This window comes from Ornithodoros turicata, chromosome 3 (assembly GCF_037126465.1).
Source record: "Ornithodoros turicata isolate Travis chromosome 3, ASM3712646v1, whole genome shotgun sequence".
Classification (NCBI taxonomy): domain Eukaryota; kingdom Metazoa; phylum Arthropoda; class Arachnida; order Ixodida; family Argasidae; genus Ornithodoros; species Ornithodoros turicata.
The window spans coordinates 39,862,854-39,887,004 of record NC_088203.1 but is presented as its reverse complement, the minus strand read 5'-3'; the positions used below and the strand labels follow the sequence as shown (position 1 = coordinate 39,887,004).

The 24,151-nt window shown below is 45.9% G+C and overlaps 1 long non-coding RNA gene across 4 annotated transcripts in view; it reads right to left on the bottom strand.

The window, feature by feature from the left end:
• The window catches only part of LOC135388424 (uncharacterized), a 229,442-nt gene that overhangs the window by 54,503 nt on the left and 150,788 nt on the right, over positions 1-24,151 (bottom strand). Inside the window, exon 4 of one of the 4 annotated variants that reach the window (XR_010421370.1) lies at positions 9,400-9,425. The exons of the other annotated variants lie outside the window; for them this stretch is intronic. This is a non-coding gene — a long non-coding RNA (uncharacterized LOC135388424). Of the gene's footprint in view, positions 1-9,399; positions 9,426-24,151 lie in introns of those variants that run through there. 4 annotated transcript variants of the gene reach the window in all.

Genomic DNA, 24,151 nt, shown 5'->3' with positions numbered 1-24,151 from the left:
TGATGTGCATAACCTCTTTCTCAAACTTCCACTTTGGGCAAGACCTAGAGTATGAAGGGTGGTCACCTGAGCAGTTAACGCAGTGATCAGGCCCTCCGCACTCTTTGAAGTTGTGGTCCTGTTTGCTGCAGCGAGCACAGCATGCAGACCCTCTGCACGCATCGGAAGGATGGCCAAAGCGGTTACATTTAAAACATCTAAGTGGGTTAGGAATATATGGCCGCACTTCTGCAGTCAGATATCCTACCTTCAGTCTTTCTGGTAGAGTCGGGCAGTCGAACGTGAGAATTGTGTTGCGTGTCGTTATATATTCATTGTTTTTCCTGATTTTTATTTTCTTTACATCAATCACCTTCTGGTTTTTTAGATTTTCCAGAATCTCTTCTGAAGGAACATCGATGATTTCTTCTAGCGACACCACACCACGGCAAGTATTAAGAGTCCTGTGCAAGGTTGATGTTATGTTGACTCCGAGCATTTGCTGTGTATTCAGTATGCGCTCACAGTCTGCTTCCGAGGTGCATTTCAGAAGCAAGTCACCCGATCTAAGGCGCTTGATTTCGGTCACATTCTTTGATAGGGATGCCACCGCCTTCTCAATGAAGAACGGCGACATTCTCCCTAGTGGAGTGCTTTTCTCAGTATCAGTGCTCACACTACTGACAACTATGTATTTAGCTTGGAAGGTGTCGAACACCTGTTTGAAAACTTCGGTCCGCGGACGCTTTCCGCCCGCGATCAAGGAAGGAGAAGAATGTTTTACCATAAGAGGTTAAGGAAATGAATGTTCCCATTGGTCACCCACACTTCACATTCATACATGTGGGAAGGTCCCGGAGTTTTAAGGAAAACCCATCGGCCGGGGTTTGACCAAGACCCCGACCGCCACCGTTCAAGGCTTCTACCCTTCGCCTTTCATCCCCTCGGCACGGTACGGATAACACCTTAGGACTGGGGGCTGGGGTCCGTGGTGGCGCCACTCACCAAACACCAGCCGAAGCCGGTGCCCCCTGCGGGGGTTTGGATATCCACTGGAGTTTGATATATAGTATATATATATATACTCCAGTATATATATATATATATACTATATATATATATATATATATACTGGAGTTCGATATCCCAGCGACTAGCATTTCCGCCCTGTTTGTAGATCCAGTGGAAGTCCCTGTGACGTCTGTCACGGATATTTTGATATATACGGGAGATTACGAATATCGTGCATATTTTGCTTTTAAAAATTTCGTGCATGAGAGACCACTGTAACTGTGTACCGGCAAATAATATTTATTTTGTGTTTTAACCTCCTTACAATGTTAACTTTTTGGTACCTTGCACTTCACGGGCTATTGTACAGCCTACGTACAGAAACTCAGGAATCCTCCAAGGTAGCATATATATGTAAGGTCCACCCCGACTATATATTAATACAAACATATGTGCATGTGCAGTATTCTATACGCAATGCTATATATGCAGGAACTCAATGTTGTGGTGACTGCATCGAGTGGTCTGCAGTACGTATTACAATCGATGGACAAAACCACAGACAACTCACGTAGATGACTAGCAATGCAATGAGTCAAATGCAAAATGATGTGCTGCTGAAGGGTGTTTTTCGTATACATTACATATTTTTAACAAAAAGACCAGGAACTGCTTGGCTACCGCTTTTTCCTTTGGCTTATACGAAGTGATGCTGTGTAGTGAGTCACAGCGCATTACCCCTGGACAGTATCTCTTTGTACTCCAGGATTTAGCATACTGGAAGTTTTTCCACCTGAATTTGCATTAATTTAGAGCACGTTTCTTACCCGATTTTTACCCTGCCAATTTAGGAGAAATTATTTCTTCAAAACTTCACGCTCTACTCATGACGCTGTGTACTACGTCGACACACATTACTGTGTGCAGTGTGAAATTTACCTCACAATTTATGCTAATATACACTAGAGTAGTCGTGCCCTGATATAGGACATTAGCGTGGAAGGAGCGTGGATTAGGAAGCAATGCGTGTCCGTCTTCTTTTTCTTCTCCATCAGAGCTCACCAGTCGTTTCTTTCACAGGTGCACATGTTGAAGAAATGCGCTTGAAAAACGTAGGCAACAGAACGGAAGCACACAAGTATTCACACCGACCAGGCGCCCTCGGTATTTTCCACTCCAGCCGCTCGGGTTGTCAACAGCAGCGCCACACGCGGACGTCCGCTTTTTTTTGGCTCAGCTGCCATTGGGGAGTGGGCCGGCGCTCTTCCCACTATGTTACCCTTCTAGAATACTGTATTGGAGGTAAGCACAACGTGTGTAATATGCATTTCAAACACTGCGTTTCTTTTGTTGAAGTCAGCCTCACTGCATATTTGACAGCAACGCGTGTTCGTGTTCACTGGCAGCCCACCTCACTTGGGGCCGCCGGGAATATAGAAGAGCACCCCATCAAGTCGAAAGCACAACGTATTACGTTACAATGCACGGGCCGTGTTGCCACACGTAAAACAAATTTATCTGTAGATCCGAGCCCGGAAAATCTGTAGATAGAACTAAAAATCTGTAGCCACTCAAAACTTAGTTTCTTGAACATTTTGCCTTCAAATCTGTAATGTCTGCCTGCGTCTCTAAATTAGTGGAAGAGCAAGGGCTTATTTCGTTCCACTGCTGAAGACCACAGCCGGAATTTTTTGCTGCGGCGCACTGGCATTACGCCTTGGAACTTTCGGTTTGCGATGTCGCGTATTCAAATCTGCTACAATCACAAAAAAGTGTCACTGCACGTAGATTTTAATACTTTGACATGTGATATGTCCACATGAGCCGTTGCGCTCCAATGCAAGAATAACGCATCGCGTGTAGCAGGAACAATTCTCTCGCTCGTCCCATCATCACAATGGTGAGCGAGGATCGCAATGGACCATAAAAACAATAAAGGTCGATATTATTTCCACAGACATAATGAAAGCGTACATGCGTGACGTGAATTATAAACCTTGTTTCACTTCAACGCGAGTCAAGTCTGTGTGATGCAAATTGGTAACGCGCACACAAACACTCAAGAAAACTGATTTAGCGTTGAGGCTCGCCAATAAGCCAGACGCAGTAGACGTCCTTCTCTTTCGGCGAGCCCCGCCAGTTTCGTGATCGACGGGTCAAATCCTTGTCAACTGCGAAGGCGAAGCAGGTTGACCCAACAGCATGCGTTTTGTGTGCAGGAGGCCAGTTGGTGGTCGTTGAGAGGCTGTTTCTTTGCTTCGTTTTCGTCAAACTAACTGTAGAAAATATTTTAAAAAATAGTCAGTAAAGCACTCATTCCCGCGTTCTGCTGACGTTTTTCATCGTTTCGTTTTGTGCGCTGATGCGAAACACTGGGTCGACTGACTCAATCGTTGGAGCAAAAAAATCATGAGATTTTCAGAAGTCTCTGTAGATCTGTAGATTTTTCAAAAAGTAGGTAGATCTCATGATAAATCTGTAGGTGTGGCAGCACTGTGCACGGGAAGGTCTATCTACGCGATCGGGGAACACAGCGTAGTCGCGGGAGACTAGATAACCTTTTTTTTTTTTTTTTTCGGAAAAGTGCGGCTTTGGGTAATGAAAAAAAGCTTGTAATATCATGTGGAAATCACCAGGTTGAGCTTTCAAAATGAATAATTTACATAAATTATTCCAACTATCATGTTGCATGCTAATATATGTTCCTTCAAAGCATTCAAGGGAAAAGCACGTATACTCTACACCTTGAATGAGGGATCTCAGCACAGTTGTGCTCTGATGCGTCCATTTTCCGTTGCAGATACGAAGAAAAATCTAATTGTAGATATGGTGAAAAAGCGGATGCCAATCCCCGATATTTTAGAGCATGATGATCCAGCCTCAGATGATGATGCACTGTCTGAGGTATGTCGCTGTCCTTGCTGTCTCCAACTGAGCATCTGTAGTATCATCTCTCCGAAAGCTCCTGCATGCAGAAGTGGTTCCGCTTCAACTCAGAAAGCCTTTTGCATGCTACTGGTTCACCCAGATTCTCACCGACACTTCATCATTGTAAATTTTGTTTTTATGTTTCTTCTGTTAGTTCCTGACACATTGTTCTTAATGTTGATGTCCCTTTGCCTTCAATGTACTGCAGGAACCTTCAAAAAGCTGCAAGGCTACAAAGGACCACAAAAAGGAGGCGAAAAGGAGACAGCTGAAAGAAGTAATGAAGCGAGCACACCACACGGAGGACAAATTTCAAAGTGCGGATGAAGATAATCAGATGGTACCAAGAAAGAAACTGCTCTCACAGAAGGAGAAGCGGAGACAGTTGGAAGAAGAAGTCCGGGTTCTCAGAAAGGAGCTGGATGCAGAGCGCCAACTGTGTCGAAAACTGCAGGAGGCATTGTTGGAAAAACATGGTACCTCCAGCAATTTATGATATGAGGGTGTTGCAAGCATTCATGCGCTTGCTTGCAGTGGTGCTATTACATCAGCATAATACAGCTTTGCCTTTTGCCACAATTAAACACCTGCCAACTTCAGCTGCATCTTGCGTACCATCTCGTGTGAAGAATGAGGCCGTGGTATGTTATACACTAATTCCTTCTAAGCTTCGCTTTCCTGATAGAATATTGAACTGATCCAGTCAACAACAGCAGAAGACAACAGCAGCTTCATCGTTGGGCCAGATTGTTGAGCAGCCTGCTCCACTACGACGAAGCAGCTCGTCACTACTGGTAATTGCGGCCATGTTTTGGCTTGTTTCAGCTTTCACATTTATTGTGAAACAGACGGTGGGGAAAATATGTTCTATTATTAATTTTGATGGATTTTGCAGAGGTGGACATGTAAGGCAAGTTATGCAACTAAATTTAAGGACCCCTTTATATCTCTGTTACTTCACATTAATGAGACATCTCGCTGCTTCCACAGAAGGACTGCAATGTGCTCGTAAGCGGCCCAGACAGAGAACATGGCTCCTCATCAACCTGTCATACTTCTCCTGATTATGCCAGCAGTTCTGCGAATGAGGTAGCATACCGTCTTTGTACTGCCTTACTTATTTCTACATCTTCTGGCAGATTAAAAAACTTACCTAATAGGGAGTTTTCACCTACGTCACACTGTGACGCGGCATGCTTGTAAACTCCTCCCACTGACGGTCACTTTTCGTGCTAGTGGCATTGAAAGATGATAAACTGCGCTATTTTTCAATGCGGCAACCATAGCTTTCATGAAAGAACGCGTGAGAACGACAATGGCGAAGTGTCTTAGGGATAAAAGAAGGGTACGGACGCCAACGGATTTCAAAACAGCCTTCAAGCTTCGTTTTCGAGCAAGTGCTAGGTAATCTCAACGGCAGCGCCGGAAATGTGACTACCATCATAGCGCGCAAGCCCGTTCATTTGACGTCATGTGAAAACACCCTATTCTGTTTCCACCCATTCCAGCTACCCTATATGTTGCTTTTCCCATTATTGTTCAGGAACATGGGCTGGGTGCATGTTCAACGTTGGCAACTGAGAACAGCAGCACGTCACTGACTGAAGAATCTTTCACAGAATCAAGCCAGCCGAATGAAAAACACTTTACACAATTAAGCCATTCTCGTGTACACACTGAGGTAGGTGGATTTCATGTAGATTTCTTACACGTTGTTTCCATGATACATCAAAGCAGTACTTATAACTACAGGTTTTCCCGCCCATTTTAGCCTGAGTGCCATCTGAAATAATCAAAGCGCCATTCAGTTTAATCCAGCTGCCATCTGAAATAACCCAGGTGATATTCAGTTTAATCCGGGTATCATCTTAATTAATTGATGGTGTTATTCAGCACACTGTAACCGTGTATTCACCCGAGGGACAGCTCTCGCAGAATATTCTCGAGGAAGGAAAAGTAAAAAAAAACTGCTGATGGCTCTCAAGTTCTGCCTCGTCTTATGTTGAGCACTCTCACGACGTCGACACATTGGAAGTTGAGGCAGGTGTATGGCAAACGACACCGTTGGCTCTGTCGTCTGTTACATCTCCTGACTTAGTTGCGGGATATTGCGCGCGGGTAGGTGAGTTCGAAGCAGCATGACTCACATAGCAGAAGACAGTTGGTCCTGTCGTCTGTCGCAGAATATCGTGTGACTGAGCTGCAGGATATTCCCCGCGGGCAGAAGAGCGCGAAAGGACATAACACACATAACAGACGACACCGTTGACCCTGTTGTCTGCGAAGGAATATCTTGTGACTGATCTGCAGAACATTCCCCAGGGTTAGAAGAGCATGAAATATGATCCATATAGCAGACGACACTATTGGTCCTTTCGTCTGCTACGAAATATCTTGTGACTCAGATGCAGGATGTGTGTCATGTCTTTCAAGTAGTCTGGTATGTGCCTCATGCCTTTTCGTTATCTTCTAACCGCGGGTGATATCCTGCAGATCAGTCACAATATATTCCTTCACCGACGACAGGGCCACTGGCGTCGTCTGCTATGTGCATCATTCCTTTTTGCGCCCTAACCGCGAGGAATATCCTACAGATCAGTCGCAAGATATTCCGTGGCAGACGTACGACATGACCAATGGTGTCGTATGCTATACTTGTGCTCGCCAACTCCCAGTATCTCTGTGTCGTGCAAATGCTCAACATAGGACGCAACAGAACTTCAGTCCCGTCGACAGCTTTTTACCTTCCGGCCTAGCCTAGGTGTACGGTGAGAAATATTGTAATTACAACAATACACAAGCATCATTTCTAAGGTTGAAGGATTGCGGTTGTGCTTCGTTTCAGCTTGTAGACCGAGAATGATCGCTCAGCAGCCACTGACTGCACTCTTTAAAAAAGGGACTGATGTCGAATTAGACATTTATAGGCATATTTCAATAATAAAATGTCTGTTAGCCTATGATTCATGCTCATGAATACGATAGACACGATAGGGCTTGATGGGAAAAATGGCCATCTTGCATGAAGATCCAGGACTCTACTTATGACGTATCTGCCATGGCGTGCTTCTTGCCACATCTGCGTAATATATGGCTGAACATTTTCTCTTAATTAGCAGACTAGGCGTGCTAGCGGCCGCAGCAATACTGTGCGACCATTCTTGGGGCGGTTCTCAGCGCACTCCAACAAGACCCAACTTGAGCATGGTTGGTGGTGAGGTTGGTATTACCACGGTCCTTTGATACTCCCTCTGGTCAGGAAACTCCGCTCCGAAACAATGGAGCAGACTGCCTTAGGGACCACGCGAGCCGCGAGGGGGCGTGGGCGCAGATCGAAGGTCATGGTTCTCGTTGAGCAGACGACACTTCCATATGTTGTCGTATGTTTACATTCGGCAAGTCGAGTTCAATCTGGTTGCATCCGACTTGTATCACTTTGTGGTTTCACTGTGTGCTTACTGGGACGCATCGGCATGCCCTTCATATGCTGTGTGACCGCTTGTGACGTTGGGAAGCGATCGTGCCTAATTAAAGCGTCACTTTTTCGACTGCCGTTGGATCCAGTCGAAAGAGAACGTTGGAAGCGTGCCATTCCTCGTGTAGAAACTGACAGGTTTAGTTTTGACTCTCCGAACACAAGGGTGTGCTCTCTCCACTTCGACCCCACGGACATTCTGAGGACGGATGACTTTATCGTGAACAAGGAGTTGGTGTCGCACGACCGTGTGTTGCCGAAGTTGCGTCCCGGCGCGGTACCGCAGATTTTACCGAAATGCCCGTCTTACCTCACAACACCTAAGCCTCCAAGTCATGTACGGAAGACCCGTATGCCGACCTCCGGACCCGAAAGCGGCAGAACTGCGACGAAACGCAAGCAAGTGAGGTGTCTGACTGAAAGAAACACCGAAGATTCGACGTCTGAGCCACCGCCGCCAAAACTACCTAGGCAACAATCAAAAGAGAATGTCGACCCCATTTTGGACATTCAGTACGACGTTGAAGGGCAACTGCAGACTCATGAGAAGTCCTGCCAGACAGAACATGCTGTTTGCTTGAGGGCTGAACTAGACAAGACAAAACGGAAACTTTGGCAAGTTGTTAACACACAGCGCAGGCTGCAACGCGAACTCGCCGCGAAGGTGGCTGAATGCCCACGTGAGAAGCAGTCAAAGATGGCGATGATACCAGAACGTCAGAAGCTGATCCTTGACCAGTGCCTGAGAAGGGCTACCACAAAATCTTCCAAAGGAATGAGGTATGTCGTAATTACAAAATGTCTTACAACAGCCAAAATCAAAGCAATGCCACTCAAGTACGTGTGTGACTAGTGCGATGTATAAAATGCCCATCTTTTTCAGATACAGCCTGGAGTAGATATATGACTCTCCCCTCCTCAAGTTCAAGTCCAATGCAACATATACATTTCTGATGGAGAATGCCTACCTACCCTTGCCGGATCCACGCACACTTCGGATCTACATCAGCAACCTAGACGCAAACTTCGGGTTCAACACCGACCTCTTCATGCTTTTAAAAGACAAGCTGAAGGATCTGCCAGAGAGAGAGCGTCAAGGCAAGAGCTTTCATTTTAAGGTTGCCCGAAAAGTATCCTACAATGTCCTCCAGAACTAAAAGACGCAGTTTGGACATTGAATGACACCCACAGTGCGTCACGAAAACTGTGCATGTTCTGTCAATCACTCCACAGTACTTGTCGAGTCGAAAGGGTCTGCCAGACCTAAACACTGCGGACCTTATCTCGATAAAGACGCACGGTGGCCTGAGAAGACCATCGCCACGTTTGATGAAGCTGCTTAAGTTGGCAGAGTCCCACGTAAGAGAATGCACAGACGCTAGCGTGAGAAGTTCTGTCTATGCTGAAATAATTGAGGCAACGCTCATCGACGAAGACCTACCCAATGCAAGAGTTGGATGCACCGATCACTATGTTCAGAAGACTGCGGAAGTCCTACATTTTTTTATCCGGTGTCGACTGCACTTCTTTACAAGAGAAAAGAACAAGAAGTTCAGCGAAGTAACCCGAAGGTCTGCTCCTGCCAGTGGAGGAAGAAAATGACTGACCTCGATGTATGGTAAAAGCTGCAGAACACATCTGCATCCAGCCCACGATCATCGTGGCATCACAAAGGCCCTTTTCAGGGCCAACCCACAAGGCTGAAACAAAGGCAGAGCGCCTGCGTGAGAAAAGTCCCGATAAAAAACACAAAAAAAACAAGACAAATAAAATGGTGCTGGTTAGTTAGTATACGCTTCGGTTGCAAAGTGGCCTGAAGTGCAACTGAAGTGTCAAAGTATTGCAAATGTCAGTGGAGAAGGCCGCATGACTAGGCCCTTGCAAAAATGTGTGGGAGCGTGCAGCTATGCCACTCACCATTTTCTTTTTTATCTTCACGACAACGCCCAGTGGCATCTGTGCTCATAGCGACGCATCACCTCTTGGACGTGCCGGTCAATGCCTGTATGCACTGCAGTGGGCTACGGTGGAGCTGCAAGTAGTAATCAAAATAAAGTTACCGTTACGTACAGCTCACTCCCACCCTGCTAGAGGGAAACACGGAATGACTTACCTCCGATAGGTGCCGAGGTTCGCTAAACGTTCCGCTGCAAAACGCTTCTTGGCAGCGCATTTGCTGTTGGCATTTCACATATTATTTAACAGCAACCAATATGTAATGCACTATGTGTGCCAGCACCCTATTAAACTCACAGACGCGAGCTCAAAACGAACCGGCAACGCTGTAGTAAACAAGCCCGGACAGCCGGAAAGATAACCTTCGATCTATCGACGCGCCGCCGTGCGGCAGCGGCGCGCCCTATGGTAACTTTTCGCCGGAGGTTCCTGACCAGAGAGAGTATCAAAGGACCGTGGTATTACACATCCTTCTCTGCCATGACACCTATCATTTTTTAGGTATTTTAGTTTTAAAACTTGGCTTGCTACAGAGGCTTTTGCAGCCCTGCCGTAGAAAATCCCCAGTGTGGCATGTTACTAATTGGTTAAAGTAAAAGGTATATTATCAGAAGCGTTTGCTCAAGCAGCAGTGGCAATCTGGTGGCACATTTTTTATGCTTTTCTGCTCAGTGTGACTGAATTGTAGTGGATGTTTGCATGTAGATTCTATTCTTTTTTGCAATGAGTATTAAGTTCAATTGCTTATGTTTATTCAGAGACCGCCTCAAACAGCACTGTTGAACGCAATGCTAATCTGTGATGATGAAGCTACCACATAATGAAAGCAGCAGCGGGAAATCAATTCTACTACTACTCCCCTTCCATTGTGAGACAAATAGAAATGAATATGTCATCTCACTGGATTATTTTCTCGAACTCTTTGACCTCTCTTGATCATATGATACTTAATTTGCCGTGTATGTGTTCTACAGGTGGCCCTGGAAGATGGCCACCCCTAAAAAGCTGTAGGCCAGCCTCGTTGAAAATAAAGTAAACTCAGCCCCAGAAGACTGTACAAAGCTGGATGAACAGACACCAATGGCGGATCATGCATCTATATAGCTTTTCTCGAGTTCATAACTTGTCGCACCCTGTCATAGTTGTCTTCAGATGATGCACCCTGGAAGTCGCTGAGAAGGCGTGTTAGCTTAGCTCAATTGGTAAAGCCCTGGACTGGCAATCCAGAAGAGGTGTGTTCGAGTCCTACAGCTGGCTAACCTTTTCAGTGACTTTCATCTTTCTTCATAGTTGTGTTTGTGACTGCCTCATCTGTCCTTGCCCTTTTGGTATATGCAACATATACAGGTTGTACTGTGTATTCCAGATGGATTCCGGGAGTATCTGAAGAGGACCCCCATGCCTGACCTCTCGAAAGAAGACAGGTTCGAACAAATGCCTACCCATTTAAGGAATCTGCTGTCAGATATTAACAGGAAAAAATAAAACATGGGCAATTATCAGAGTGTCCTTTGTTGTCATTTTCCATGCCTCAAATGGTAAAAGGCGGGTACATCGGTATGTAGGCTACACCAATATTGTAGGTACGAGTTACGCACCGGCATGGGAGGTATTCTCGTATGACAGGTATGCCGTTGTGGCAGGTATGCCGTTATGGCAGGCGTGACGGTGTAGCAGGCATGCATCACACCAGGACGAGTTTACGATATGGACATACCAGCATTTTCCAGCAGGTGCAAGACTTCCTCACACATGGACAGGAGTGGGTCCTCCTATTTCAGAAGCAGCTCATGACAAGGGGCATAACACCAATCATTCTGCAGAAGTGTCGATACGCATTATGAAGGACGTTGTACTCTGCCGCAAGAAGGCATTTAATGCAGTCGCACTGACTGATTTTGTTGCCTGTATCTGGGAAGGGTACTTCCAACAGAGGATTACCAAGGCATGCAAAGAACCTAAGTGCTATCACACCAGCTTTTGTATGACTAGCTCCTCCAGTGAAGCAGCCTAAGCAAGCAGCAAGCCATATCTAACAATCTTCGGAACGTACCTACGAAGTTTCCAGCAGTAAGAACGATGCAAAGATGTATGAGGTCGACAAAGAGGCTAGGCTTTGCTCGTATCATCATGGGGCACAATGCTCATTCTGCAAGTACCAGGCCCTCGTTTATGTCGTACATGGTGGACTGTCTCCCAGTACGCTCCTGTGCCTGCAACTGAAGACAGGTATGAGCTTGGAAAAGTAGCTCAAATTGAGAAGTGCCCATTCCAGAAGATTTTTTGTTGAGCTCCATGACAGCGTACCGACAGCTGAACGAAGATTAGCACTTGCCATCACTAAAAAAAACTAAAAATCCAATCGTCGTCATCATCGTTATCAATCTTTTCTGGCGCATTAGCAGCCATGGCCATGCGCCAAGCAGGAGGTAAAAGGTGTGAAATGTTAAAAGTCAAACAATAGTCTCACTTGTCTCCGTCTTCATCCCTTATCTTTATCCCATATCCTTCTGGGCAACGGGAGAGAGAGAGAGATTATGGGTTTAATGGCACAAAGGCAGCAAAGGCCATAGAGCGCCAAAACTATGGTGAGTGTGTGGTGGAGATTGATTGATTGATTGATTATGTGTTTAATGGCACAAAGGTCAAAGAGCGCCAGAGCTATGGTGAGTGTGTGGTGATGATGATGATGATGATGATTCGGGTTTTTATGGCGCACGGACAACTAAGGTCATAGTGCGCCAAATCTATGGTGAAATTATGACTAGTTAAAACTGTGCATGGAAACTGATAGGATCGTTAAAATTATATGTGAAGTAAATTAAAAACATATTTACAAATGCATAAAACAGCTGTATAAAATTACAGAAGACTAAACATGCCAGTGTCTTTTAAGAAGTTAATAACTCTGTTAAAAGGGATGATAGCCTCATCACCGAGCAACAGTGCTGGGTGAAGAGGTAAAAACTGTCTATAAAACTCTCTGAAATGGTGCTGACGATGAGGTTCATGGTATGAACAGGTGATGAGTATATGCAGAACGGAGAGAAGCTCACCACAGTGCATACACTGAGGAGGCTCCTCTCCATAAAACAAAAATTCATGGGTCAAGAATGTATGGCCAATGCGTAATCTTGTTCGTATAACGCATGATAATCGGTTTTCTGGGAAAGTTCCATGGCTTTGAATCTGGGGTTTAATGAGATGGAGCTTATTGTGTGTCTGTGTATCCCAGAAATTCTGCCAGTTTTTATAGAGAGATTTCTTGAGTGCACATCTGATATCTTCCTGAGGTACTTCAAACAGAGTAATTTCTTTTACAGTAGAAGCTCTAGCAGCCTGGTCTACCAAATCATTTCCCGGTATGCCTGTATGGCTGGGCACCCAGCAGAGGATTACAGAGTAGCCCTTCTTCTGTGCTGCACTGATTAAGAATTGTGCACGTTGAACAAGAAAATTATTTTGTGGGTGCCTGCTACAAATGGCACTGATGGAACTCAAGGAATCTGTATATATTACCGAACACCTTATGCAACTACGAAGAATGTACTGGAGTGCCAAGATAATGGCATAAAGCTCTGCAGTAAAGATAGATGCTGCGTTGTTAATACGATGTGACTTTGTGCATGTGCCAGAAATCATGGCACAAGTCACTCCTGCACTAGAGCTTGACCCATCTGTGTAAATTTCGGTGTGACTTCCAAAGCTTTCTCTCAAGTGTTCGAATTCTTGCTGAAGTACTCGTGCAGAGGTTTTCTGTTTACTGTATTTTGTCAAAGTGGTATCAGACTTTGGAAGTGGTTCCCAAGGTGGGACCCTCTTACCACACTCTACAACTTGGGAATTAAAAGAAGAAATTTCGTGATGCTCAATATCCCTCTCAATTCGCATTGAGAAAGGAGGGACGACCGAAGGCCTGTTAATGAACATCTGTTTGAACCGTGTTTTTGTAACGCAGGTTAAAGCTGGTTGTTTTGGGTAGCTTCTTATTCTTAGGGCGTATGATGCCCCAAGGTAAAATCGCCGTCTGTTCAAGGAACATTCATTTGATTCAACATATAGACTTTCGACCGGCGAGGTTCGGAATGCACCGAGCACGAGCCTAAGCCCCTGGTGGTGGACAGGGTCTAAAATTTTCAATACAGACTGACGGGCGGAGCCATATACGACACATCCGTAATCTATCTTTGAACGAATGCAAGATGTATACACACGTCGCAAAGTTTCCTGGTCCGCACCCCATGACTTGTGTGCGAGAATTTTCACTAAATTCATCGACTTTATACACTTAACCTTCAAGCTTTGGATATGGGACTTGAAGGAGAGCTTAGAGTCGAATATGACGCCAAGAAATTTGCTCTCCAATTTTACAGAGATATCTTGCCCATTAAGTTTGAGTGTGGGTGGTGGAAATGCTCCTCTCATTCTCACGAAGTGGACACAAACTGTTTTCTCTGTGGAGAATTTAAACCCGTTTAGTGAAGACCATTTGGCCATTTTATTTATACACAGCTGCATCTGTCGTTCACATCTTGACAAGCTTGCCGAGCAACAGGATATTTGGATGTCATCCACATATAAAGAATATGATATGGAAGGTGGAATGATACTGGCTATAGAGTTAATTTTGACCAAGAATAATGTGACGCTAAGAACGGATCCCTGCGGGACACCATTCTCCTGCACAAATGTACGGGATAAAGTAGTTCCTAGTTGGACTCTAAATGTTCTTTGCTGAAGGAAATCAGCGATGCATTTCAAAAGACGACCCCGTATACCCAAGGAATACAGGTCCTGCAAGATACCGTATCGCCATGCGGTATCATACGCTTTTTCCATGTCAAAGAAAACTGACAAACAGTGCTGCCTCCTGACAAAAGCTTCACGAATAGTTGTTTCTAGACGAATGAGGTGATCCAGTGTGGAACACCCCATTCGAAAACCGCATTGGAATTGAGATATACAGTTATTTGTTTCTAGGAGATGGATCAGTCGGTTGTTCACAATTCTCTCAAAGGTCTTACCTATGCAGCTTGTAAGAGCAATAGGGCGGTAACTGCCTGGACTTGAAGCTTCCTTCCCTGGTTTCAGGAGGGGTATTACAGTGGCAATTTTCCATGCGGATGGAAGTGTGCCCTGTATCCAGACATGGTTGAAAAAGTCAAGTAAACATTTTTTTGATGAGTCCGACATGTGGTCAAGCATGGAATATGTAACTCGGTCTGGGCCTGGAGCAGTTGCTTTGGCAGATAATAAAGAGCGTGAAAGTTCTACCATGGTGAATGTTTGGTTATACGCAAAGCCATCACCATCAAGTAACGGAAATTTTTGTTTTTCAGCTCTTTGTTTAGTCTTAAGAAATTCATCTGTATAGTGTGAAGAGCTTGAAATGTTTTCAAAGTGTTCACCAAGGACATTAGCCTGTTCCTCTAGGCTTTGGCATACCTGGCCGTTGACTTCTAGAAGAGGAACCGAGCGGCTGAGATGCTCCCCACGGATTTTGCGGAGCCTGTCCCACACCACTTTGGATGGGGTATTAGAGGATAGAGAAGACACAAAGTTGTGCCAAGAGGACCGCTTTGCTTGTTTTCGCGTCCATCTAGCCTTTTCTCGTGCCTTTTTAAAAAGTAGGAGATTTTGTGTTGTGGGGTACCTCCGAAAAGTGCCCCACGCCCGGTTTTGAAGCTTGCGAGTTTCCTGGCATTCACTATTCCACCAAGGCTTCGGTCGCTTTGGGAGATTACCAGAAGTTTGGGGAATGGACGCAGTTGCTGCATCCAGAATAATGTTGGTGATGAGGTTGTTCGCTTCCTCTATTGTCACCACATCAAAGGGGATTAGTGAGAGGTCACATTTTTCCATAAATTTATTCCAATCTGCATTTTGCAATTTCCACCTGGGTGGTCGTGTTGTTAGACTGTTCACAGACTGCAGATGTTTTAAAATGACCGGGAAGTGGTCACTTCCATAAGGGTTCTCATCCACAGTCCATTGCAGGTCCTGAAACAGAGATGGACTACAAAAGGAGAGGTCTAATGCAGAGAAAGATTGAGTGGTTGTATGCACATATGTTTGTAAGCCTGTATTCATGAGACAGCTAGACGATGACAACAAAAATTTTTCGAGCATTCTTCCGCGACTGTCGATTCTACTACTGCCCCAGAGGGGATTGTGGGCGTTAAAATCACCCAAAAGGATAAGAGGGGATGGAAGCTGCCTGTACAAGTCTTCTATGTCATTTTGTGAAATGGGTTGCGATGGTGGGAGATAGACTGAACAGATGGTAATAATTCTGTCGAGACACACCTGCACAGCTACAGCTTCCAAGTCCGTGACTAGATTAATTTCTTTGGCTGGAAGGGTTTGTCGTGTAATGATTGCTACTCCGCCAGATGCACGGGTTGTATCATCTCGATCTTTGCGGAAAATATTATACCTACGGAACGGATTTTGTACATGTGTGTTTAAGTAAGTTTCTTGCACACAAAAGCATACTGCGTTGTGCTTCTCAAAAAGATCATGGACGTCGTCTAAATTAGAGAGTAGACCGCGACAATTCCACTGAAGGATTGTGTGGCCCATCATGATAGCAGAAATGAGAAGAAGAAAGAGCGTGTACAACGCTTTGTTCTGCCGACCGGAAAAAATGATTGCCATTACTGTACGGCTGCTAGGTTTTACTCCTCTGGGGAGGAGTAATCCTTGGCTTCCGTGCTTTTCTTCTGGCCTCCGCCAAATCCTTCTCAGATATCTCGGGGAGTGAACCACTCCTCGAGAGGTTTCCTCTTGAGGGTGTCAGAAATGGTGAGCTCGTGCTCCCCAAGGAGAGCTCCGAGCTCGAATCATCATCACACTCCATCGAGCGCAACTCCATGGAGGGTGATGACAAAGGTAGGACTGCTGTCGCAGTCACTACCGTGTTTTCATCATGGGGCTTGGTTTTCACCCCGTCTTCACTTGTTGTTTGTTGTGCTCTAGGTGGAGTGTCTGTCTGTGTGTGTACTGTTACCATCTTTGGTTTCTCTTGAAGTACAGCGGAAAAAGATTTTTGATTGAAGAATGGGGATACCTTTCTCCTTGCTTCAGGATAGCTGATATTTTCTGTAACCTTGATACGCAAAATCTCTTTTTCCAATTTCCACTTAGCGCAAGACCTGGAGTAAGAGGGGTGATCACTGGAGCAGTTTACACAGCAATCAGGCCCTCTACACTCTTTCGTGTCGTGGCCCTGCTGACCACAACGAGCACAGCACGGCGTCCCACGGCAAGCATCAGCGGCATGCCCGAAGCGGTTGCATTTGAAACAACGAAGAGGGTTCGGAATATATGGACGGACCTCTGCAGACAGGTACCCAACTTTTAGTTTATCGGGCAGCGAAGGACGATCAAAGGTAAGGACTACGTTTCTGGTGGTAATATATTCATTATTTTTCCGTATCTTAAGTTTCCTGACATCAATTACTGCCTGTTCCTTTAGGTTAGCAAGAATCTCTTCCACCGGGACGTCAATTAATTCAGTGACAGCTACCACTCCACGGCATGTGTTCAGAGTTTTATGCAAGGATACAGATATCGGGACCCCAAGCATCTCCCTGGTGGTCAGGATCCTTTGACAGTCTTTTTCTGATGTACATTTGATGAGAATGTCACCAGATCGTAGCTTCTTGATTTCGCTTATGTGTTTTGATAGCGAAGACACCGCCTTCTCAATAAAGAAGGGAGACATTTTTCCAAGTGGCACATTTTTTCCTTCCTCTGAAGAGTCGGAAGACAGGACAATGTATTTTGACAAAAAGAACTGTTCATTCAGTTTTAAGGCTTCGGTCCGGGGACGTTTCCCGCCCCCGATCGTAGATGAAGAGAAATATTTTACCATGCAGGTTTGATTACTAGGCATTCCACAATGTCACCCACACTTCATGCCTATACATGTGGGAAGGTCCCGGAGTTTTAAGGAAACCCGTCGGCCGGAGCTTGACCAAGGCCCCGACCGCCACCGTTCAAGGTTTCTATCCCTTCACCTTTCATCCCCTCGGCACGGTAGGTAACACCTTGGGACTGGGGGCTAGGGTCCGTGGTGGCGCCACTCACCAAACATCAGCGTAAGCTGATGCCCCCTGCGGGGGGTGAGTGTGTGGGAGATGATGATGATGATGATGGGCAAAGGCGAAAGCAATCAAAGCCGTGGCGGCCAATCTTCCGCGTGAGCAGTTAGTTGCAAGACAGCTAGCAGGATTGATAGGTGGCCTAGCCGCTACCTCTCCGCCAGTTCTAGAAGCCTCCTGCACCACGGATACCTCTTCCCGTCTATATAGGACGCGGAAATGAGTTTCCTTGGAGAGCACGATTACGCCCACGTGTGCGCGTGCGTGCGTATGAGTGTGTGTAGCTGAATCTTTCGTGGCGCAAGGGCAGGTAAGGCCAGAAAGCGCCAAATCAATGACGAACTTGTGCTCAAGGTAATTTAATGGTTATTAATGGTTTAATGAACTATTGTTTAACATGGCATCAAACAGATTCCCTGAAAGTTGCTGACGATTGCAGCTTTTACGGCGCACGAGCAACTAACGGCCATAGGGCGCAAAACGGTGAGATATGTGGCAAGGTAGGTGGCCTCAGCCTCTACAGAGATGACATTGAGCGACGTTGTGGGACTATTCAACGTACTTTAGCTTTCTTCAGGTAACTACACAAAGTGCAAAAATAATGCCATGCATGTTTGTTGATATTCCTGACTATTTTTTCACAAAACATATTTTCTTTACAAGTATGATGTGTGACCTGATGGAAAGCTATGTCATCTCGTTTTTGTACTGAAGCCCTTCGTTCTGATTCCTCAGGAGTGCACAGCCTGCTGTAATTTTTAGCATTCGTTTTGGAGTGGGAAGTTCATGCTAATGGAAGTGATAGTTTCCTCTCGAACTCTACAGCAGTTCGACTAAGAGTGACCATAGCAAGCATGCTTTCCCTCTATTGCAAAACAAGTAGAAGTTCCCAACTACTCCACGTTTGAGCCAAGACTCACTTGAAAACTTTTTCGGCATTGTTAGGTAGTCGTCAGGGTGTAGTGCGCATACCGTACCGCAGCAGTTCTTGATCACTGTGTCCTGTCTGAACATTTATAGCTTTGCGAAACCAGTTTCTAATGGGAAAACAGAGCCGTGTGTTTTACTCACGGCTCAATGCTGATACCCTTTGACAGAACAAGCGTGAGAAGCAGTCCCTCACATACAGTTTCATTGGTGATGGGAATCTGTACAGTGCTGAACTGTGTCGTCAGTGGAACCTCAGACCATGCTGCATGCAGTTCAGTGAGGAGTGATCAGCGACCTATTTACTACATTGCAGGCTATGTCGCAAGAAAGTTGTGTACTCAAACTGCGTGCTTGCCAAGTGTTTAGGCAGATATGTCATTGATTGCCTGAGAGCCGATATTCACTGTTCACTTCACCAACTTCACGTCACGAGGTGTCCATGCCCTGTTGTGCGGTGTTGCCGTCACATTTACCAAAGTGGGAGCCGGGCCGCTTGTAGTCACTTCACGTAGTTGATGGCTACTCTTGCCTGCTGACTTGGCTGCGGCTCTGCGATGCCATGGCGCCATCTGAGCTTGGCCCTAAAGTGTGTGACTATTGCAGTTTGACCGGTTTGGCAGCTCGGTTTCAGTACGGTGAACTTGAAACACTGGTGCGCTAAACGGTGGACGCAAGCTAACCAAGACGACGGACCCGTCGGTAGCTTCAAAGGGCTTGGCTCGCTGCCGCTTCTCGCGCCCTCATAGCCCCATGACCTCATGAGCGAAGAGCACCTAAGACCTCACTGGACTGCCCGTGATTAGTGAAAATGAAGCAACCCACCGCAAATCATCGAGAAAAGAAAGATGTGCGCACGCTGGTGCATCATGCTCCAAAAGACCACATATATGATTACGGCACAAGCCCTTGTTTATCTGATTGAGGTTCAGGTTTCGTAAATCATAGTATTTTCATTGTACGTTCCGGCTGAAAGTGTGACACCGTTGTGCATCTTCCTTAGTTTAGTAATGATGATGATTCAGCTTTTAGTAGCACAAAAGCAACTTCTTCCTTGTTTCCTTCCTCGTTTTGTTTGTCGCTTTTCACGAGATACTATAACGTGATCCTCCCAGATTCATATACCGGCGTTTTGTCTAACGAATCACAAAAATATATCTAAAAATCCCTTGTCTGATAATGATAGTGCCAACGGCGTTTATTTTAGACAAACTTTTAGTATGGCGTACGAGCTAGCACACTGATCAATTTTATATCATCAGTAATGGAATTGTCTGAGGTCTACGGAGCATGCCAAGTCAATGCGACTTCCTTTTTTTTTAACAGGCAGCACATCTCATATTTCATCGCAAAATAGGTTCCCCACTCAGTGGTTACTCGGGAAAAATATGCAAAAACTAACTTTGAGATGCCGAGGCAGTGTGGGACAAGGTCTTCCTCTACAAGGACGATTCAATGTTCGTGAAACATGCTGCCTTAGCTACTTGGCTAGCATCAGTTCTCCTAGAGAGAACTGTGTCTGGGACTCTGTCCAATCGAGCAATCTTTGATGGCTACACGGACGTGAGGCCTCTCCGGACTCCATGCAATCTTAATGCGTTGTACTTTATTATTTACCATCCTATATAGAGTATTTTTTTTAAAGCGCCCCAGTAAGAGTTGTTATAATCCTATACAATCTTTGGTAGAATCGTAAAGTATTTGTGATTGCCTTTACTACGGAAATAGCGGAATAGGCGGCCTTTAGTTATCCTAATTACGCGTTTCGCTAAGCTTGCTTTCATAAAAAAAAAAGGTAATGTACACATGTATGCCATGACGCCTAGAGTCACTCAATATGTGAAGTCGGCCCAGGCATGGCAACGGCATGGAACGTACTGGACACCGGTCTCCCTCAACATGTACTAGTACTACTCACATGCGCTGCTTGCATTGGGAAAAAACAGTTGGGGTTCTGCAGGATGCTCTATCTCTGTTCTCTCATGTAATCTAGGTATCCGATGGTGTTGCAGCACGTTTGAAAAATAGATTTCAGTTTCATGAGATGAAAAAAAAAAACCTTGCTGAAGTGGCTCTTCTCTGTAACCGGACACGGAAAAAACGTGTGTGATGATGTCGGTGGGCTGAAGCACACAGCTACGTTGCTCAGTTGTTGATGCAATTCAAGCCCCCGCAGATTTCGTCCGCGTGTTAACAGAAAAAGGCCATTCGACTGTTCTGTTGTACCTCCCGCCCCGTGAAGTCAAAGAGCTTCGGTAAACCAAACAAGAGGAATGGAATAATTTAAAGGCTGCTCAGGGCAGGCACTGCGACGAACGAATGTTGCACTCCAGTGAATGACAGGCTTGAGTGTTGCAGCGACAAGGAAATGGGCCCCGTCCATGTACAAGACCTCAAGACCTTACGTCAGTGCATCTCGGACAACGGCAGGTGGGAGAAAGATCCCAGTCTATCGCAATTCCGCCTTCCCTTCACGGCTGGTCGTCAATCCCCCAACGAGACTACTGCCCAGGGTCGGGTTCCCGAGACTACCTGCTATAACCTTAGCACAGGTAAGCAGGTCATGTTTTCCCCTTTTCTTTTCATAGGCCTAGCCCGAGGTCCTAGGCCTTCAGAAAGTACCCTGGACCCCCCTCCCGTCGACACACCCAGCCTACCCTGGGCCCCTTTGTCACCACGTGGCGGCCTGAACAGCTCCTGCAAGGAAAATGAACGTGGGGTATTGTTCCCGTCAGCGGTGCCGCGATTAACCGTGGCCCCTCAGTTCCGACTCTGCCATCACCACTCCAGACCTCTTCAGGGGTCAAAGACCTCAAAGACCTTTACCCCAAAGAGCCCCTCGCCGTGCACTCCCCAGAGGACATCGAACGCATGTGATCCGTCTGCGAAGTAGTACAGCTTTGCCCAGAGGCCCAGTGGTTCGGAGCCCTGTATGCCAGGCGCCTCACACAGGAGGCCTCTCTTCACAAACCAGCTCTCGAACCGCAAGATCTCCACGCAGCCGTGGCGCTGATCCGCTGCCTTCAACCAGGGCTCTTCGCTCAACACGTCCCCCGGCTCCCTCCACGCAGGACGACATACTCGACCTGCCGGACCTTCCTGACGTCCCGCTTCCCCAAGGAAGGGAATATGTGGGGCTTGCTCCACCTCCAACAGAAGCACACATGTGGCGCGTATGATGATGATGATTAGGATTTTAATGGCGCAAAGGCAACTTTGTGGCGCGTATGAACAGGGGACGGTCTTATCGGAGACAGATGAAAAAACTATAAAAGAGGTGACCGGCACAATGGTGTGTGTTACGAGCTAGCAGGCCAGACGGAAGTTTTGTGTTGTACACCAACAGCAAGAAGCTTGTTGGAAAGTGCAAGTGATGCGCCTCACATTGTAATAAAACCTATATTTTTGTTCCGAAGCATGTCTCAGTGGACGTTTGCAAGGCAGATAGTGGTCTGACGGGTCAGGCTCTACCTCGGATAGGATTCAGGGGGCAGAATCCTACATTACGCATACGAAATGCACTACGATACCAGCTTGGCATACCAAGTCCACTTATTCAGCCCATTGCTCCGACATAGTCATGTGTGTAAAGTGTTTAAGATGATAGGTACGCTGGCCACAACATAATCTTTCAGTCTGAGGAGTCCTGTCAAGCTAAAGTCCTCTCAGCCTGAGAGATCCTGTCAATATGAGGGGTCCCACAACACATCAGACCTGAGAGATATTTTCGATTGGGGCGAATATCGATGTCCCTATACTACTAGCCTGTTTGTATATAGGTCCCATGTCATACAAGATCCCATTTGTGCATAGTATCCCATCCTATCCAACGTTGGATTTACTATGCAGCACAGCAGCAGCACCGCGGGGGTGCATGGGTTTGTTCTGACCTGTTGTGGTGACAACCTGTTGCTTAACAGGTCGGTGACTTCAACACCTTCCTTCAGCAAGGGTCATTGCTGTTGTTGGTGTTTTGGTTTCCATGAAGGACGTAAGTAAAAACAATTTTTCATGAAATAATGTGTCCTATCGAATAATGGACATACACAGTCACACTGAAGCAGCGCTGGCTACCCCAAACCATTCTAAGAGACTTTATGGCGTGGTGAAAGATGTGCATTGCTTTGATTTCACTCTACACTTCTTCATGACCCTGTGCACGATGTAATAGAAGGAGTTGTACAACATGTTGCTCGTCAGGCAATAACTGCCCAAGTGGCATTTGCCGACCACTGAGAACTGGCCAATGATAGGTCTTTCGTCGGCATCCGATGTAGTCGGCCAGTGGTATTTGGGCCATTGCTGCGCCAATGTCTTTCTTAAACTTGGTTGGCAGAAGCCGTCGGGCCGACATCGAGTCCCGAGTTATCCAGCGTTATATGAAAGGATCCCATCATGGAACCAAGGATGGAAGGATCCCATCATGCATGCCCGACCATGCATGCCAAAGTGAAAAAGAAAAAAGAGAAGAGAACATACGCGTGGTATTCGTATATTTCAACTAGTTCATTCAATGTATCTTTGCTGCCGCGTTGTATGTCACGAAGCTGTTGTTTAGTCAGGATGTATAAATTTTGTTGTGAGAGGGTCGTAAAATTAAACAACAAATAACAAAATTTGCAAACACAGTGAGCCCTGACGTTATAGCGTCAAAAAACATCAAATATCAAACACAGTGAGCCAGTTTTGGAATGACCCGTATGCCGTATGTACGTAACCGCTGTTCGCGGAACATATTCGACAATGCTGCAAGCCACCATGTGCACATTTCGTTGCGCGAACGTTGGCGTGGTTGTGTGGTTGTTTTCGTTAAGTGTAACTTCAAATAGATGTAGTGAGTCTGGTCATCCGCATTTTATTTGCTATAGTTCATTTCCAAGAAGTGTCTTAGCTGTGTTAAAGCTGGACTTCAGTTCTGTGTAGTAACTCATCTACAGGGTTAGTCTCACAAACGTTACACATTTTGATCGCATCGTAAAAATAGACGACGGGATTCGTCCCGCTCCAAACTTTGCAGACTTATAGCCATTTGTCTGAAGTTTTATTGGAATTTTTTGCAAACGTTATGGTCCAGTAGAAAAATAAATACACAATAAGCAAAATCTCACCCCATGCATTTTCAATGGCCTATCTCGCTCAAACGCCGCCATTTTTTCTTGTTTTTCCTTCGCGTTCACATCGCCGCACATAGGTGGCGCTGCCTACAGACGACAGCGAAACGTGATAACTGCGGTTTCGCGCAGTTCTTGCTTGTGTGTAACAACTCCAGAAATAAAGCACGAAGATGCGGAAACTCTGTTGTCTTGATCCGTACGAAACCGATTGCATTCAGAATATATTCAGCGTGTCGTCTGCTGCAAAATATGTTTAGGCTTTCAGGAGTTTTCGAGCCGTCTGCAGCGAGCCGTGTGTCGTCTGCTACGTTTCGCTTCATTCCGGACCATCCACACAGCTCGCTCTTTTACTCTATTTTACGCACATCGTTAACTTAAGTTCCTGTTATAGCGCACATTATACACAGAGTTCATTTTGAAGTGCTTTCTCAACTTCTCAGTAACTTTGTAACCATGAGATCCTTCACGTCGAAGGAACGTGTGGCAATGGTAAGATGGTACGCTGAACTAGGGAGTGTGACACAAGTTCGCCGTCGCTTTAAAAAAGAATTTCGAGAACGACCTCCTAGCAGGCCCACAATCCTCAAATGGGTTCAACGGTTTAAAGATGTGGGAACCGTGTCAACAAAGAAGCGGGACTACGAGAGATCCTGCCT